The 16,412-nt window shown below is 44.8% G+C and overlaps 1 long non-coding RNA gene across 6 annotated transcripts; it reads left to right on the top strand.

The window, feature by feature from the left end:
* Positions 1-239: 239 nt before the first annotated feature.
* LOC105489684 (uncharacterized) lies at positions 240-15,951 on the top strand. Of its 6 annotated transcripts, XR_011617970.1 has the most exons (7): positions 240-715; positions 1,150-1,204; positions 2,125-2,230; positions 3,143-3,328; positions 7,562-8,621; positions 10,311-10,837; positions 15,385-15,951. It is a non-coding gene; the product is annotated as an uncharacterized lncRNA (long non-coding RNA). The 6 variants fall into 6 exon arrangements; XR_003019851.2 differs by having other exon boundaries at positions 2,125-3,328; XR_011617968.1 differs by having other exon boundaries at positions 1,150-2,230.
* Positions 15,952-16,412: the final 461 nt, after the last annotated feature.

Genomic DNA, 16,412 nt, shown 5'->3' with positions numbered 1-16,412 from the left:
GAGGTTTAATTTTTTATATCAAAATATGAAAAACAGGCCAGGCACAGTAGCTCACGCCTGTAATCCCAGCAATTTGGGAGGCCAAGGCGGGTGGATCATTTGAGGTCAGGAGTTTGAGACCAGCCTGGCCAACATGGTGAAACCCCACCTCTACTAAAAATACAAAAATTAGCCATGCATGGTGGCAGGTGCCTATAACCTCAGCTACATAGGAAGCTGAGGTAGGAGAATCGCTTGAACCCAAAAGACAGAGGCTGCAGTCTGTGCTCTAGCCTGGGCGACAGAGCAAGACTCCATGTGAATCCTTTGTGGCCTGGCACACTTACTGTGACATATGGCTGAGTCAAACACCTAGGTGATGTAACTATTCTGCCTGAGCCCTCTTTACAGGTAGCATTGTGACATATCTCTGTGCCCATTACCCCAGTGATGTGACTCTCTTCTGCCTGATTCCTGCTCACAAACAGAATTGTGACATTTTTGCTGGACCCAGCCACTAGCTTATGTGGCTCTATTCTCCTGCCTTGGTGCTGCCCATAGGGGGCATTGTGACATACTTTTCAGCCATGCATCCAGGTTATGTGTGTCTTTCTGTGCCCTGCCCACGTGGGCTATTGTGACATATTGCCGAGTCCTACACCCAGGCGATGCTATTCTCCTGTCTGGTCCTTGCCTACAGGGAACATTGTGATATATCTCTTTGCCAATCACCCAGGTAATGTGACTCTTTTGGTTTTTCTTGTTGTCCCTCACAGGGGAGATTGTGACATACTGCTGGGCCCAGCATTTGGTTATGTGACTCTATACTCCTGTCTTGGTGTTATCCACAGAGGGCAATGTGCCATATCACTGGGCCTTACATCCAGGTGATGTGAGTCTCTTTTTCTACCTTGGCACTGCCCCACAAGGGCTACTTGATTCTCCTGCTTGTGCCCTGCCCTCATGGGTTATTGTGACATATTGCACAGTCCAACACCCAGGTTATGTGACTCTCTTGCCTGGGCCAGTAGAACAGGGGTATTGTCACATATCTCTGTGTCCATCACTCAGGACTCTTCCTGTCTGGTGTCTGGTGTCTGCTCACAGAGGAGATTTTTACCTATCGTCGAGTCCAGCACTTAGCTGATGTGACTCTTCTCTCCTTCCTAGGTTCTGCCCGCAGGGAAGATTTTGATGTGTTTGTGAGTCCAATACCTAGATGAAGGTACTCTTTTTTCTAGGCCATGCCCCATGAAGACATTGTTGCATATTCGTCTAACACCAAGCTGATTTTTTTGTAAAAATCCCTCTGATAGCACAGAGAAAAATTACAGGGCCCAGCACATACCTGAGATTGTGTTTTCTGTATGTAAAACTCACCAACAATTAGGATTGTCACTTTCACATATAGACAGAGCTCACTGGTGGTGATTTGAATATCCCATGAAAAGGCCCAGCTCTCTGGTTATTTTCTCAGCCTCATTCCACTTATACATGTTATAGGTCTACAGTTAAATTTGTGACTGTTACACATGAATATCTGGCCACAGTTGGAATGGTGACTCATTTCTAAACCCAGTTCACAGGCAGGTAAGGGCTTTCCAATCTGGTCCAGCCAGTTTGAGAGATATTGACTCTCATAGCTGTGCTTACTAAAATAGATCCAATCTTTGGTTCATATCAACATGAGGTCTCAAAGCAGATTGAGATTCTCATACATATCATATAAAGACCACAGGTGATTCAGAGATCGTACTAACAAGGCCCAGAACACAAATTAAATTGTGACATTCATATGCACACCCAGCCAACAGTAAATATTTTTATGCTCTCACATAAACACTTCTCACAGTTGAGGTTCTGAATCCTACACCTGAACGCAGTCAAAACTTAGAAAATTGACTCGTATACATAGATCTGGTCCACAGGTCGGTCGGTGACCCTCACACTATGATTCAGCACACCAGTGAGGCGGTGACTTTACTAAGAAGACACAGGTTACAGGAGGAATCGAGGCTCTCATGCAGTACACTGTTGAGATTGTGACTCATGTACACAGACTCAACATTCAGGAGGTGTTGACTCTTACACGTAGAACTGGAACATGTGTAGAATTGTTAATCTTGACCCTGGATCTTTCTGCAGATGTTATTGTGACGTATGCCTCTCCCAGCCCCTGAGCGATTTGACTTTCTTGTCGGGGCCCAGCTGACAGATGGGATTGTGGCATATCGCTGGACTCAGCACCTAGGTGATGTGACATTATTCTTCTGCCTTGGCACTGCACACCTAGGGCTCTATGACATATGTCTGGGCTCATAACTAAGATGATGGGTTCTCTTCTCTTGCCTTGTCTCTGCTCACATGGGAGATAGTAACATATTGCTGGGCTCTGTACCTAGCAGATGTATCTCTCCTTCTCCTGAGTTCTGCTCACAGGTGAGATTGTAACATATCATTGGGCTCAATACCAAAGTAATGTTACTCTTGTGATACATTGTGACATATTGTTGGGCCCAGAACCAAGGTGATGTGAGTCTTTTGCATGGACCCTGACCACAAGAACCATCACGACATATTTCTGAAAGCTCAACTCTTTGATGTGATTATATTCTTATACCTGCTCTTTGCCCATAGGAGAGACTGTAACATACCTCTGGGCCCAGCACCTAGTTGAGGTAGCTCTGCTCTCCTGCCTGGGCCATGCCTGCAGAACAAAGAGTGACTTATCACTGGGCCAGCACACAGGTCATGTTATTTTACTGCCTTGATCCTTGCCCACAATAATCATTGTACATATTTGTGGGCTCTTCTACTAGACGACGTTTGAGTCTCCTCTTCTTCCTGGGATCTGTTCATAGAGGGGATTGTAACATATCACTTGACCCAGCACCTACATGATGTGACCCTCATCTTATGCCTTGGCCCTTCTCACTGGGCTGATTGTGACATATAACTGCGCACAGCTTCTAGGTTATGTGACTCTTCTCTTCCTCCTGAGTCCTGCCCACAGGGGGCATTGTGACATACCTCTAAGCACTTAAACTAGGAAATATGACACTTTTTTCTGGGCTCTCCCCTAAGAGGGTACTGTGACATATTTCTGGACCCAGCACTTAGATGATGTTACACTTCTCTCCTACCTGTTACCTGTGACTGGCAGCAAATCCACATGGGCATGGATCTGCAGCAACCTTAATTCTTACCTCCTAAGAAGAAAAAACTCGACTTAGAGGCATAAGCAGAAGGAGAGACTGAGGAAAGTTCTAGAGCAGGAGCGACAACTGTAGAGTAGAAACAAAATGAAGGAAAGTACACTTGGAAGAAGGCCAAGTGAGTGATTAAAAAGGCAAGTGGACAGTTTGACATTTGACCTGGGGTTTTTTATGTTGGCATACTTCTGGGGTCTTGCATTAATTCTCCCCACCTGCCCAACTCCTGAGATCTTCCTGGGAAGTTTCTGATTACTAGTTTTAAGTAATCCACTAATTGCCTACTTGAGAGGAGAGGAGATGCTGAAGTTAACAGCGGGTCCCCTGTTCATCCTTGGGGTTTTGGAATGAATCAATCTTACCATGTACCCCTAACTTTTCATGCCCTCATCAAGAGGTGATGTTTATTTGAATCAGGTGGGCAAAGTGTTTCAAAAGTCACTGGAAAACTCGGTTCTGGGGCATAACAGGAATAAAAAGTATACAGTAAGTCATAAGAAACTGGCAGAGCCAGAGTTCAAATTGGTGCCTGTCCTGAAAATGTGCCAGCAGACATGGAAGGGTTAGAGGTCATCTGAGCTGTAGGATACGAAAAATTATAAATCTGAGGGGATACCCAGAAACGAGTCAGTGTCTTTGCTGCCATGCAGATGCAGTAAAAGCCATGGGTGCTTAAATAACAGGGAGTTTGTGTTTAAGAAATCACAGAGCATGTGAAGTGAAAGCAAAGAGGCAGATGTGCCCTGGAAGCAGATAGTCCAGCAGGTGAGTAAGGCCATTTCTGAACACACACAGGGAAAACAGGAGAATCGACAGTGCAGGTTTTGGGGAGTCAATTTTAATTTTAAAAAAAGCAGAGGAACCCTGAGACATTTCATGGTGTTCAGCTTTAACCCTATTACTCTTGAGAGTCTCCTATCCAGGAGGGCCACGAGTGCTTCAGTTCTACTCAGTGTGGACCCCAAGCTTCTTCCCACCCCTGCAAACCACCTGTCAGGGTGAGCTGAGAGATTAGCCCATGGAAACAGAGCCACTTGTGGCTGAGAGAAATCATTCTGGGAGCTGGTTAGTAAGCTGTAGAGTGAAGGGTAAAAGGAAATCATATAAAGGGGTTGACTGCCTCTAGCCAATGAAGGTGAGGCATAAAGGTTTTTCACCACTAGGGAGCATATCTGAGTCATGCAGCACCAAAGCATGTTAGCAGCAAAAGGTACCAAGTCACACGGCACCAAAACATGTTACCAGCAGTGAATCCGTGTGGGTACGGGTCTGTAGCAACTTCAATTCTTGCCTCCTCAGAAGAAAAAATTGACTGAGGGACTGAAGGCAGAAAGAGAGACTGAGGCAAGTTTTAGAGCAGGAGTGAAAGTTTATTAAAAAGCTTTAGAACAGCAACAAAAGGAAGGAAAGTACACTTGGAAGAGGGCCAAGCAGGTGACTTGAAAGGCAAGTGCACGGTTTGAATTTTTGACTTTGGGTTTTATTTGTTGGCATACTTTTGGGGTCTCGTGTTACTTTTCCCACCTCACCCAACTCCTGAGATCTTATTGGGAAGCTGCTGATCACCAGTTTCATGTGCTTTCCATTTAGGAGACTGTCTTTCCCTGGTGCCAGTTGTAACCAATTATTACTTTAGAGAGACAGTTAACAACTGCCTGACCATCACCTAATGGTTGACTGACACTCCTGGCGTGTGTGCTGAGGGGGGAGTCCTCCCTTGCCCTGCTCATACCTTACTAGCTACCTACTTTAACACTGCAAGCATTGTGTAATGTTGGTACAGGAGTTAGAAAGAAATTATTTAGGCAGATGGTGAGGGTAAAAGGGTCCTCACCAGAATTTTTCTTCTAACAAAAAGCAGCTCAGGAAATTTTCTTTTTCAAACAATCATCAGCCTGAAAAATGGAGCTACAAAAATAGGTAAGCAAGCTGGAAGATTTTATGGGGAATGCCAGCAGCTGTGCTAATAGAAACGGGCAATCTGGGGGCTGGGCATATGCAACATGGGGGCTCCATTTTCCCTTCTTTATGACCATGTATACAGTAAAGAAATGGGCAACATGGTGCCCATCAGGCAAAGAACCCATATGCATAATAAAAATATTAGGGTGTGGCAGCCAGCTTTTTGTTCTCTATGCAAATAGCACAACTGGTCCAACCAATCTTTTTCACCTTATGTAAATCGGACACCACCTCCTCAAGCTTATCTATAAAACCTCCTGCATTTCACCATGGAACCAGCAACCAATCACTGTGGGACCCCTCTCTACTGCAGAGAGTTCTTCTCTTTCTTTTGCCTATTAAACTTGCACCCTTGATCTCAGTCTTGTGTGTCTGCATTCTTGATTTTCTCGGTGTGGGACAAAAAACTTTGGATGTCATACCAAACAATAAAGCTGCTCCACTGTGACTCTCCTGCATAGGTGTGTATATATATATATATCTATATATCCATGTATATGTGTACATATAGATATCCATGGATATATGCATGCACACACACACACGGATATATGTATATCCATGGATATATATATGGATATATATAGATCGATCTATCTATCTATATATATATATATGGAGAGAGAGAGAGAGAGAGAGAGAGAGTCTCTTCTGTCACCCAGGCTGCAGTGCAGCAACACAATCTTGTCTCATTGCTAACTCCACCTCCCAGGTTCAAGTAATTTTAGTGCCCCAGCCTCCTGTGTAGCTGGGATTACAGGTGTGTACCACCATGCATCTTTTTCTTCGTTCCTTTCTTTCTTTCTTTCTTTCTCTCTCTCTCTTTCTTTCTTTCTTTCTCTTTCCTTTTTCTTCTTCTTTCTTTCTTTTCTTTTTCTTTCTCTCTCTTTTTTTCTCTTTCTTCTTCTTTTTTTCTTTCTTCTTTCTTTCTTTTTTTTTTTTTTTTTTTGCATTTTAGTAGAGATGGAGTTTTGCCATGTTTTCCAGGCTGGTCTCAAACTTCAGGTTACACAACATCCACCTGCCTCAGCCTCCCAAAGCACTGGAGTTACAGGCATGAGCCATCATACCTGGCTATAATATACTTTTAAATTTATGACTTAGGTGATGTGTTTTTCTCTTTCTGCCAGGTGCGGTATGGTTAACTATCACTGGACCTAGCACCTAAGTAATATGACTCTTGTCTTTTGCATCAGCCCCACAAATTTTGCGAACTGTAACATATCACTGGGCCAAACACCTAGAAGATGGGAAGTGCATGCCTATACCCTGCAAAAAGGGCTTTAGCCCTACCACTGTCAAGAGCCTCATGACATATCTCTGCATTCATCATCTAGGAGATGTGACTCTTCCCTGCTGCCTGCACTCTGCCTATAGGGAAGACCATAACAACATTTGGCCCAGCAACAGGGTGATGTGTTTTTTTCCCTGGGCCTTGCTCACAGGGAGCATTGTGACATATCACTGGGACCAGCATCCAGGAGCTGTGACTCTGTGTCCTGCTGTTAGAACAGGGTTGTAACATATCGCTGGCCAAGCACCCAGGTGATGTGACTCTTCTGCCTGGTGCCTGCCTTCAGGGAAAATTGTGACATACGCCTGGCCTAGCACCAAAGTGATGTGACTCTCCTGCTAACTCTATGCACAGGTGGGATTGTGAAATATATCTTTGTTCAGCTCATAGGTGAGGTGATAACTCTCATACCACAAACCAAACAATAGGAGAGATGCTGTCTTTCAAAACTCAGCTTACAGAAATACATAAGATTCAGGGACTCTTCTTTGTATAAATATTATAATAGATTACTGCTCTCTTGTATATAATATAAACTTCTCAGATGGTACAGAGAGTGTCATCACAGGGCCCAGTGCACAGGTGAGAATACATTTTTTGTATGCACACCCCACCACCCATTAGGATTTTCACCCTCACACATGGAAAGAGACTACTGGTAAGGTCTTGAATCTCACACGTGGATGCAGTCTACAGTTGAAATTGTGATTGTCATAGGTGAATATTCAGCTGCAGTTGAGATGGTGACTCATTTCTAACTTCACTCTAAGGCAGGTGAGGACTCTTTTATTTGGAACCAGCCAATTATAAAGGTGTTGATTCTCATACCTGAGCTTAGTTCCACAGGTACAATCACGGGTCCATACCATGATGAAGGTCATAGAGCAGTTTGCAACTCTCATTAATACTGTAGAAGGCTCTTAGGTAGTACTGGGAGAGTCTTAGCAGAGCCCAGCACACAGATGAGATTGTGACACTCATATGCACACCCAGCCAACAGTAAAACTTGTCATCTTTCCATATGAACACAGTCCACTGTTGAGGTCCTGAGTCTCCCTTATGAAAACAGTGCAAAGTTGAAAAATTGACTCTTATATGTGGATTCTTTTCACAGATGGGTTGGTGATGCTCAGACCAATATTCAGCACACCGGTGAGTCTGTGTCTCCAGTAAGCTTCCACAGCCTGCAGGAGAACCTGTGGCTCTCACAAGCAAATCAAGTGCACCAGTGAGATTGCGACTCTTGTACTCAGACCCAACATACAGAATGTGTTAACTCTCAAATTTAAAACCAGAACATGTGTGAGATTACTAATCTAATCTCTAAACCATCCTGCAGGTGTGATTGTGACACATGTCTCTGTTCAGTACTTGAGTGATTTGATTCCTCTGCCTGGGCCCAGTCCAAAGATGTAATTGTGACATATCACTGAACCCAGCACATAGGAGATGTGTCTCCATACTCCTGCCTCGGTGCTGCCCACAGGGGGCATTGTGACATATCACTGGACCTTGCATCCAAGTGATGTAAGTCTCTTCTTTCTTGACACTGACCACAGGAGACACTGTGACATATTCCTGGGCCTCAAACTCAGCTTACATCATTCTCCTATTTGTTCTCTGTCCACATGGGTCATTGTGACATACTGCTGAGTTTGACATCCATGTGATGTAACACTTCAGCCTCAGCTTTGCTCACATGGGGCATTGTGATGTATCTCTGCACCCATCACCAGATGATTCAATTCTTTTCTTCTGTCTCATCTTTGCTCAAAATGGGCAATTGTAACCTATGGCTGGGTCCAGCAAGTAGTTGATGTGACTCTTCTCGCCTTCCTAAGGCCTGCCTGCAGGGGATATGGTAACATTTTACTTTGCCCAACACCAAGATGACATGAGTCTGCTGCCTCTGTCCTGCTTTCAGAAGACATTGTGACATATCACTGGGCCTAGCACAAAGGTGATGTGAGTCTCCTGCCTGGACCCTACTTACAGAGGGAATTTTTACATATTTTTGACTTCATCAACTATTTGATGTGACTCTCCACTCTTACCTGTGCCTTGCCCATAGAAAACATTGTGGCATATCTCTGGGCCCAACACTCAGGTGATGTGACTGTCTTCGGGTCATGCCCACAGGAGAGAGATGCCTTATTGCTAAACCCAGCACACAGGTGAGGTGATTCTTCTGTCTGGTCCCTGCCCACAGTGGTCATGATGACGTCTCTGTAAGCCCATCACCTAGATTATGTGGGTCCTCTTTTGCTTCTGTTAACTATATAGAAGATTGTGACATATTGCTTGGCCCAGACCTTATGTGATGTGACTCTCCTCTCCTGACTTGGTCCTGTTTTTTGTTTTGTTTTATTTTGTTTTTTGAGATGGAGTCTCACTCTGTTGCCCAAGCTGGAGTACAGTGGCATAATCTCTGCTCATTGCAACCTCCACCTCCTGGTTTCAAGCGATTCTCCTGCCTCAGCCCCTGAGTAGCTAGGATTAAAGGTGTGTGTCACCACCCTCAGCTAATTTTTGTATTTTTTTTTTTTTTTTTTTTTTGAGACGGAGTCTAGCTCTGTCGCCCGGGCTGGAGTGCAGTGGCCGGATCTCAGCTCACTGCAAGCTCCGCCTCCAGGGTTTACGCCATTCTCCTGCCTCAGCCTCCCAAGTAACTGGGACTACAGGTGCCTGCCACCTCGCCCGGCTAGCTTTTTTTGTATTTTTTAGTAGAGACGGGTTTCACCGTGTTCGCCAGGATGGTCTCAATCTCCTGACCTCGTGATCCACCCGTCTCGGCCTCCCAAAGTGCTGGGATTACAGGCTTGAGCCACCGCGCCCGGCCTAATTTTTGTATTTTTAGTAGAGACAAAGTTTCACCATGTTGGTCAGGCTGGTCTTGAACTCCTGACTTCCTAATCCACCCACCTCAGCCTCCCAAAGTGTTGGGATTACAGGCATGTGCCACCATGCCCAGCCAAGATAGTGATACATTTCTAAACCCAGGTTATAGGCAGGTGAGGGCTCTTCTACCTATACACAGCTGATTAAAGCGATGTTGAATCTCATACGTGGTCTCAGGGCCACAGGTATAAGCATGGGTCTTCACCAGCATGAATATCTCAGAGCATATTGTGACTCTCCAGCATTGTGTATAAAGTTCTCAGGTAGTACAGAGAGTGTCCTAACAGGATCCAGAACACAGAAAAGATGTTGACGCTCCTATGCACACCCAGTCCACAGTAAAATATGTCATTTTCCCACATAATCATAGCCCAATGTTGAGATTCTGAATCTCACACCTGAAAGAAGTTGAAAGATGGAAAATTGACTCTCATATATAGATCTGGTCTACAGGTAGGTTGGTGACATTCAGATCAAAATTAAGTACACTTGTGAGGCTATAACTCTTCTTAGAAGACACAGTTCACAGGAGCAATTGATGCTCTCATGAACAAATCCAGTCCATGATTGAGATTCTAACTCATGTACTTAGTGTCAGGCCTCTGAGCCCAAGCTAAGCCATCATATCCCCTGTGACCTTCATGTATACATACAGATGACCTGAAGCAACCGAAGATCCACAAAAGAAGTGAAAATAGCCTTAACTGATGACATTCCACCACTATGATTTGTTCCTGCCGCACCTTAACTGATACAATATATTCTCCCCCAACCCTTAAGAAGGTACCTTGTAATATTCTCCCCTGCCCTTAAGAAGGTACTTTGTAATAGTCTCCCTGCCACCTTAAGAAGGTACTTTGTAATATTCTCCCTGCCCTTGAGAATGTACTTTGTACACCTATCCCAAACCTATAAGAACTAATCATAATCCCACCACCCTTTGCTGACTCCTTTTTCGAACTCAGCCTGCCTGCACCTGGGTGAAATAAACAGCATTGTTGCTCACACAAAACCTGTTTGGTGGACTCCCTTCACATGGACACACATGACATTTGGAGCCAAAGACCCAGGACAGAAGGACTCCTTCTGGAGATGAGTCTGCTGTCCTTGCCCTTACTCCATGAGGGGATTCATCTATGACCTCAGGTCCTCAGACCAACCAGCCCAAGGAACATCTCAGCAATTTCAAATTGGGTAAGCGGTCTGTTCACTCTTCTCCAGCCTCTCTCACTACCCTTAAATCTTCCTCTCTCGCTACTCTTCAATCTCCCTGTCCTTCCAATTCCAGTTATTTTCCTCTCTAATAGAGACAAGGATACACATTTCATCTGTGGACCTAGAACTCCAGCACCAGTCACAGACTTGGGAAGAGAGTCTTCCCTTGGTGTTTAATCACTGCGAGGACACCTGCCTGATTATTCACCCACACCCCACTGGTGTCTGATCACTGCGGGGACACCTGCCTTGGTCATTCACCCACATTCCCTTGGTGGTAAGTCAATTGTGGGGACGCCTGCTTTGGCTGCTCACCCACATTGCAGCCCAGGGCTGCTCAACGCTCCCGCTTCTCTGTGTCTCTACCCTCTCTTTTCTCTGGGTGGCTTGCCTCCTTCACGATAGGCAATCTTCTGCTACCCTACATTCTGCCCTCTTCTTCCATAGTCTGTGTTCTCAAGAACTTAAAGCCTCTTCAACTCACACCTGACCTAAAACCTCAACACCTTATTTACTTCTGCAGTACCGCTTAACCCCAATACAAACTCGACAATGGTTCCAAATAGCCAGAAAATGGCACTTTCGATTTCTCCATCCTACAAGATCTAGATAATTTTTGTCGAGAAATGGGCAAATGATATGAGATTCCTGACTTCCAGGCATTCTTTTACACATTGGTCCCTTCCTAGTCTCTGCTCCCAATGCAACTTGACCCAAATCTTTCTTCTTTCTCTCCTGTCTGTTCCTTCACTCTCTACCCCAAGCTCTGAGTCTTTTGAATCTTCCTTTTCAACAGACCCATCTGACCTCTCCCCTCCTCCCCAAGCTGCTCCTCACCAGGCCAAACCAGGTCCCAATTCTTCCTCAGCCTCTGCTTCCCAACCCTATAATCTTTCTATCACCTCCCTCCTCACACCCGATCCGACTTACAGTTTCGTTCCGCAACTAGCCGTCCCTCACCTGACTGACAAATTCCTCTTACAGAGGTGGCTGGAGCTAAAGCATAGTCAAGGTTAATGCTCCTTTTTCTTTATCCGACCTCTCCCAAATCAGTTAGTGTTTAGGCTCTTTTTCATCAAATATAAAAACCCAGCCCAGTTCATGGCTCATTGGACAGCAACCCTGAGATGCTTTACAGCCCTAGACCCTGAAGCGTCAGAAGGTCATCTTAGTCTCAATATGCATTTTATTATGCAATCCACTCCCGACATTAAATAAAGCTCCAAAAATTAGATTCTGGCCCTCAAACCCTACAACAGGACTTAATCTCACCTTCAAAGTGTACAATAATAGAGTAGAGGCAACCAAGTAGCAACGTATTTCTGAGTTGCAATACCTTGCCTCCACCATGAGACCAACCCCAGCCACATCTGAAGCACAAAAGAACTTCAGAATGCCTGAACCACAGTGGCCAGGTGTTCCTCTAGGACCTCCTCCCCCAGGATCTTGTTTCAAGTGTTGGAAATCTGGCCATTGGGCCAAGGAATGCCCACATCCCAGGCTGCCTCCTAAGCCATGTCCCATCTTTATGTGACCCTACTGGATATCAGACTGTCCAACTCACCTGGCAGCAAATCCCAGAACCCCTGGAACTCTGGCCCAAGGCTCTCTGATTGACTCCTTCTCAGATCTTCTTGGCTTAGTGGCTGAAGACTGATGCTGTCCGATCACCTCCGATGCTTCCTGGACCATCACAGATGCTTTGGGTAACTCTTACAGTGGAGGGTATGTCCATCCCCTTCTTAATCAATGCAGAGGCTACCCACTCCACATTATCTTCTTTTCAAGGGCCTGTTTCCCTTGCCTCCATAATTGTCATGGGTATTGATGGCCAGGCTGCTAAACCTCTTAAAACTCCCCAACTCTGGTGCAAACATCCTTTTATGCACTCTTTTTTAGTTATCCCCACCTTCCCAGTTCCCTTATTAGGCAAGACATTTTAACCAAATTATCTGCTTCCCTGATTATTCCTGGACTACAGCCACATCTCATTGCTACCCTTTTCCCCAGTTCAAAGCCTCCTTCACATCCTCCCCTTGTATCTCCCCACCTTAATCCACAGGTATAGGATACCTTTACTCCCTCCTTGATGACTGATCGTGCACCCCTTACCATACCATTAAAACCTAATCACCCTTATGCTGCTCAACACCAATGTCCATCCCACAGCACATTTTAAAATGATTAAAGCCTGTTATTACTCACCAGCTACAGCATAGCCTTCTAAAGTCTATAAACTATCCTTACAATTCCCCCATTTTACCTGTCCAAAAACCAGACAAATCTTACAGGTTAGTTCAGGATCTGCACCTTATCACCCTAATTGTCTTGCCTATCCATGCCATAGTGCCAAACTCATATACTCTCCTATCCTCAATACCTTCCTCCACAACCCATTATTCTGTTCTAGATAAACCTAGCTGACCCCATAAATCATAAATCCTTTCCCCACTCCCCTTTCCATTCCTTAAAAAAAACAGCCCTAAAAGTTGCTCCCACACTAGCTCTCCCTAACTCATCCCAACCCTTTTCACTACACACAGCTGAAGTACAGGGCTATGTGGTCAGAATTCTTACAAAAGAGCTGGGACCGCGCCCTGTAGCCTTTCTGTCCAAATAACTTGACCTTACTGTTTTAGCCTAGTCCTCATGTCTGTGTGGTGGCTGCCACTGCTTTAATACTTTTAGAGGCGCTCAAAATTACAAGCTATGCTCCACTTACTCTCTACAGTTCCTATAATTTTCAAAATCTATTATCCTCCTCACACCTGACTCATAGACTTTCTGCTCCCCAGCTTCTTCAGCTATACTCACTCTTTGTTGAGTCCCCACAATTACCATTGTTCCTGGCCCGGACTTCAATCCAGCCTCCTACATTATTCTGGATACCACACCTGACCTGCATGACTGTATCTCTGATCCACCTGACATTTACTCCATTTCCCAATATTTCCTTCTTTCCTGTTCCTCACCCTGATCGCACTTGATTTATTGATGGCAGTTCCACCAGGCCTAATTGTCACTCACCAGCAAATGCAGGCTATGCTATAGTATCTTCCACATCTATCATTGAGGCTACTGCTCTGCCCACCTCCACTATCTCTCAGCAAGCTGAACTCATTGCCTTAACTCAGGCCCTCACTCTTGCAAAGTTACTACATGTCAATATTTGTACTGACTCTAAATATGCCTTCCATATCCTGCACCACTATGCTGTCAAATGGGCAGAAAGAAATTTCCTCACTACACAAGAATCCATCATTAATGCCTCCTTAACTTCGTCTCAAAAAAAAAAAAAAAAAAAGAAAAGAAAAAAAGAAAGAAAAAAAAAACTCTTCTTAAAGCCACTTTATTTCCAAAGGAAGCTGAAGTCATTCACTGCAATGGCCATCAAAAGGCATCAGATCCCATTGCTCAGGGCAATGCTTATACTGATAAGGTAGCTAAAGAAGCAACTAGCGTTTCAGCTTCTGTCCCTCATGGCCAGTTTTTCTCCTTCTCATTGGTTACTCCTATTTACTCTCCCACTGAAGTTTCCAACTATTAATCTTTCTCCACTCAAGGCAGATGGTTCTTAGACCAAAAAAAAAAAAAAAAAAATCTCCTAGGCCGGGCGCGGTGGCTCAAGCCTGTAATCCCAGCACTTTGGGAGGCCGAGACCGGCGGATCACGAGGTCAGGAGATCGAGACCATCCTGGCTAACCCAGTGAAACCCCGTCTCTACTAAAAAATACAAAAAACTAGCCGGGCGAGGTGGCGGGCGCCTGTAGTCCCAGCTACTCGGGAGGCTGAGGCAGGAGAATGGCGTGAACCCGGGAGGCGGAGCTTGCAGTGAGCTGAGATCCGGCCACTGCACTCCAGCCTGGGCGACAGACCGAGACTCCGTCTCAAAAAAAAAAAAATCTCCTTCCAGCCTCACAGGCCCATTCTCTTCTGTCATTTCAAAACCTCTTCCTTGTAGGTTACAAGCCATTAGCCTACCTCTTAAAATCTCTCATTTCCTTTCCATCGTGAAAATCTATCTCCAATCTGCCACTCTTGACTGCTTCTTGGAGTGGATAGATGATCTTTGCTGACAGGACACACTCCAATACTTTCACCCTGATGAAGTCTTATTCTTTATTCTTTACTTTTATACTCAACCTTATTCTCATTCCAGTTCTTATGCCACCCTCTACCTCGCCCCAGCTATCTCCACCACCTTATCAATCTCACTCACTCTCTCTTAGTCATTTCTAAACCTTCTTTAACAAACAATTGCTGGTTTTGCATTTCTCTTTCCTCCAAAATCGCGGAGGCCTCAATTTACTCACTACTGAAAAAGGAGTACTCTACATATTTTTAAATGAAGAGTGTTGTTTTTACCTAAATCAATCTGGCCTGGTGTATGACAACATGAAAAACTCAAGGATAGAGCCCAAAAACTCACCAACCAAGAAAATAATTATGTTGAACCCCCTTGGACACTCTCTAATTGGATATTCTGGGCACTCCCAATTCTTAGTCCTTTAATACCTATTTTCTCCTTCTTTTATTCAGACCTTGTGTCTTCTGTTTAGTTTCTCAATTCATACAAAACCACATGCAGGCTATCACCAATAATTCTATATGACAAATGCTCCTTCTTACAACCCCACCATATCACCCCTTACCCCAAAATCTTTCTTCAGTTTAATGTCTCCCACTGTAGATTCCCACACCGCCCCAATCCCGCTCAAAGCAGCCCCAAGAAACATCGCCCATTATCTCTCCATACCACCCACAAAAATTTTTGCCATCCAACACTTCACCAATATTTTGTTTTGTTTTTCTTATTAACATAAGAAGACAGGAATGTCAGACCTCTGAGCCCAAGCTAAGCCATCATATCCCCTGTGACCTGCACGTGTACATCCAGATGACCTGAAGCAACCAAAGATCCATAAAAGAAGTGAAAATAGTCTTAACTGATGACATTCCACCATTGCGATTTGTTCCTGCCACACCCTAACTGATACAATATATTCTCCCCCCACCCTTAAGAAGGCACGTTGTAATATTCTCCCCTGCCCTTAAGAAGGTACTTTGTAATAGTCTTACCCCCCACCACTTAAGAAGGTACTTCGTAATATTCTCCCTGAGAATGTACTTTGTATGCCTGACCCAAACCTATAAGAACTAATAATCCCACCACTCTTTGTTGACTCCTTTTTTGGACTCAGCCCGCCTGCACCCAGGTGAAATAAACAGCCTTGTTCCTCACATAAAGTCTGTTTGGTGGACTCTCTTCACACGGACGCGCATGTCAGTTAGACCTAACATATGGCAGGAGTTGACTCTCATGACTAGAACCAGGACATGTGCTAGATTGTTAATCTCATTCCTGAAATTTTCTGCAAGTGTCATTGGGACATACACCTGTGCCCAACAGCTGAGTGATGTGACTGTCTTGCTTGGACACAGCTCACAGGGGCCATTGTAAAATACTGCTGATCCTATTACCCAGGTGATGTGAGTCCCCTCTCCTGCTTTGGCACTGCCCACAGGGAACATTATGACATATGACTGGGACCTGCACCCAAGTTACGTGACTTTTCTGTTTGTGCTCTGCCCACATAAGACACTGTAGCATATTGTCAGTCCAACATCCAGATGATTTAACTCTCCTGCCTGAGCCCTGCCTACAGAGAGCATTGGGACATACGTCTTCATTCATCTTTTAGGTGATGGGACTCTATGTTCCTGCCTGGTCCCTGCTTAAAAGGGATATTGTGACACATCACTAGGGCTAGCACCTAGCAGATGTCTCTTCTCTTCTGCCAGAGTTCTGCCCAAAGACGAGATTGTGACTATGACTGGTTCCAGCAGCACAG

The sequence above is a fragment of the Macaca nemestrina genome, chromosome 20, assembly GCF_043159975.1.
Source record: "Macaca nemestrina isolate mMacNem1 chromosome 20, mMacNem.hap1, whole genome shotgun sequence".
Taxonomy (NCBI): Eukaryota; Metazoa; Chordata; class Mammalia; order Primates; family Cercopithecidae; genus Macaca; species Macaca nemestrina.
The sequence above is the reverse complement of the archived record's forward strand: the minus strand, read 5'-3'. Positions and strand labels throughout refer to the sequence as shown.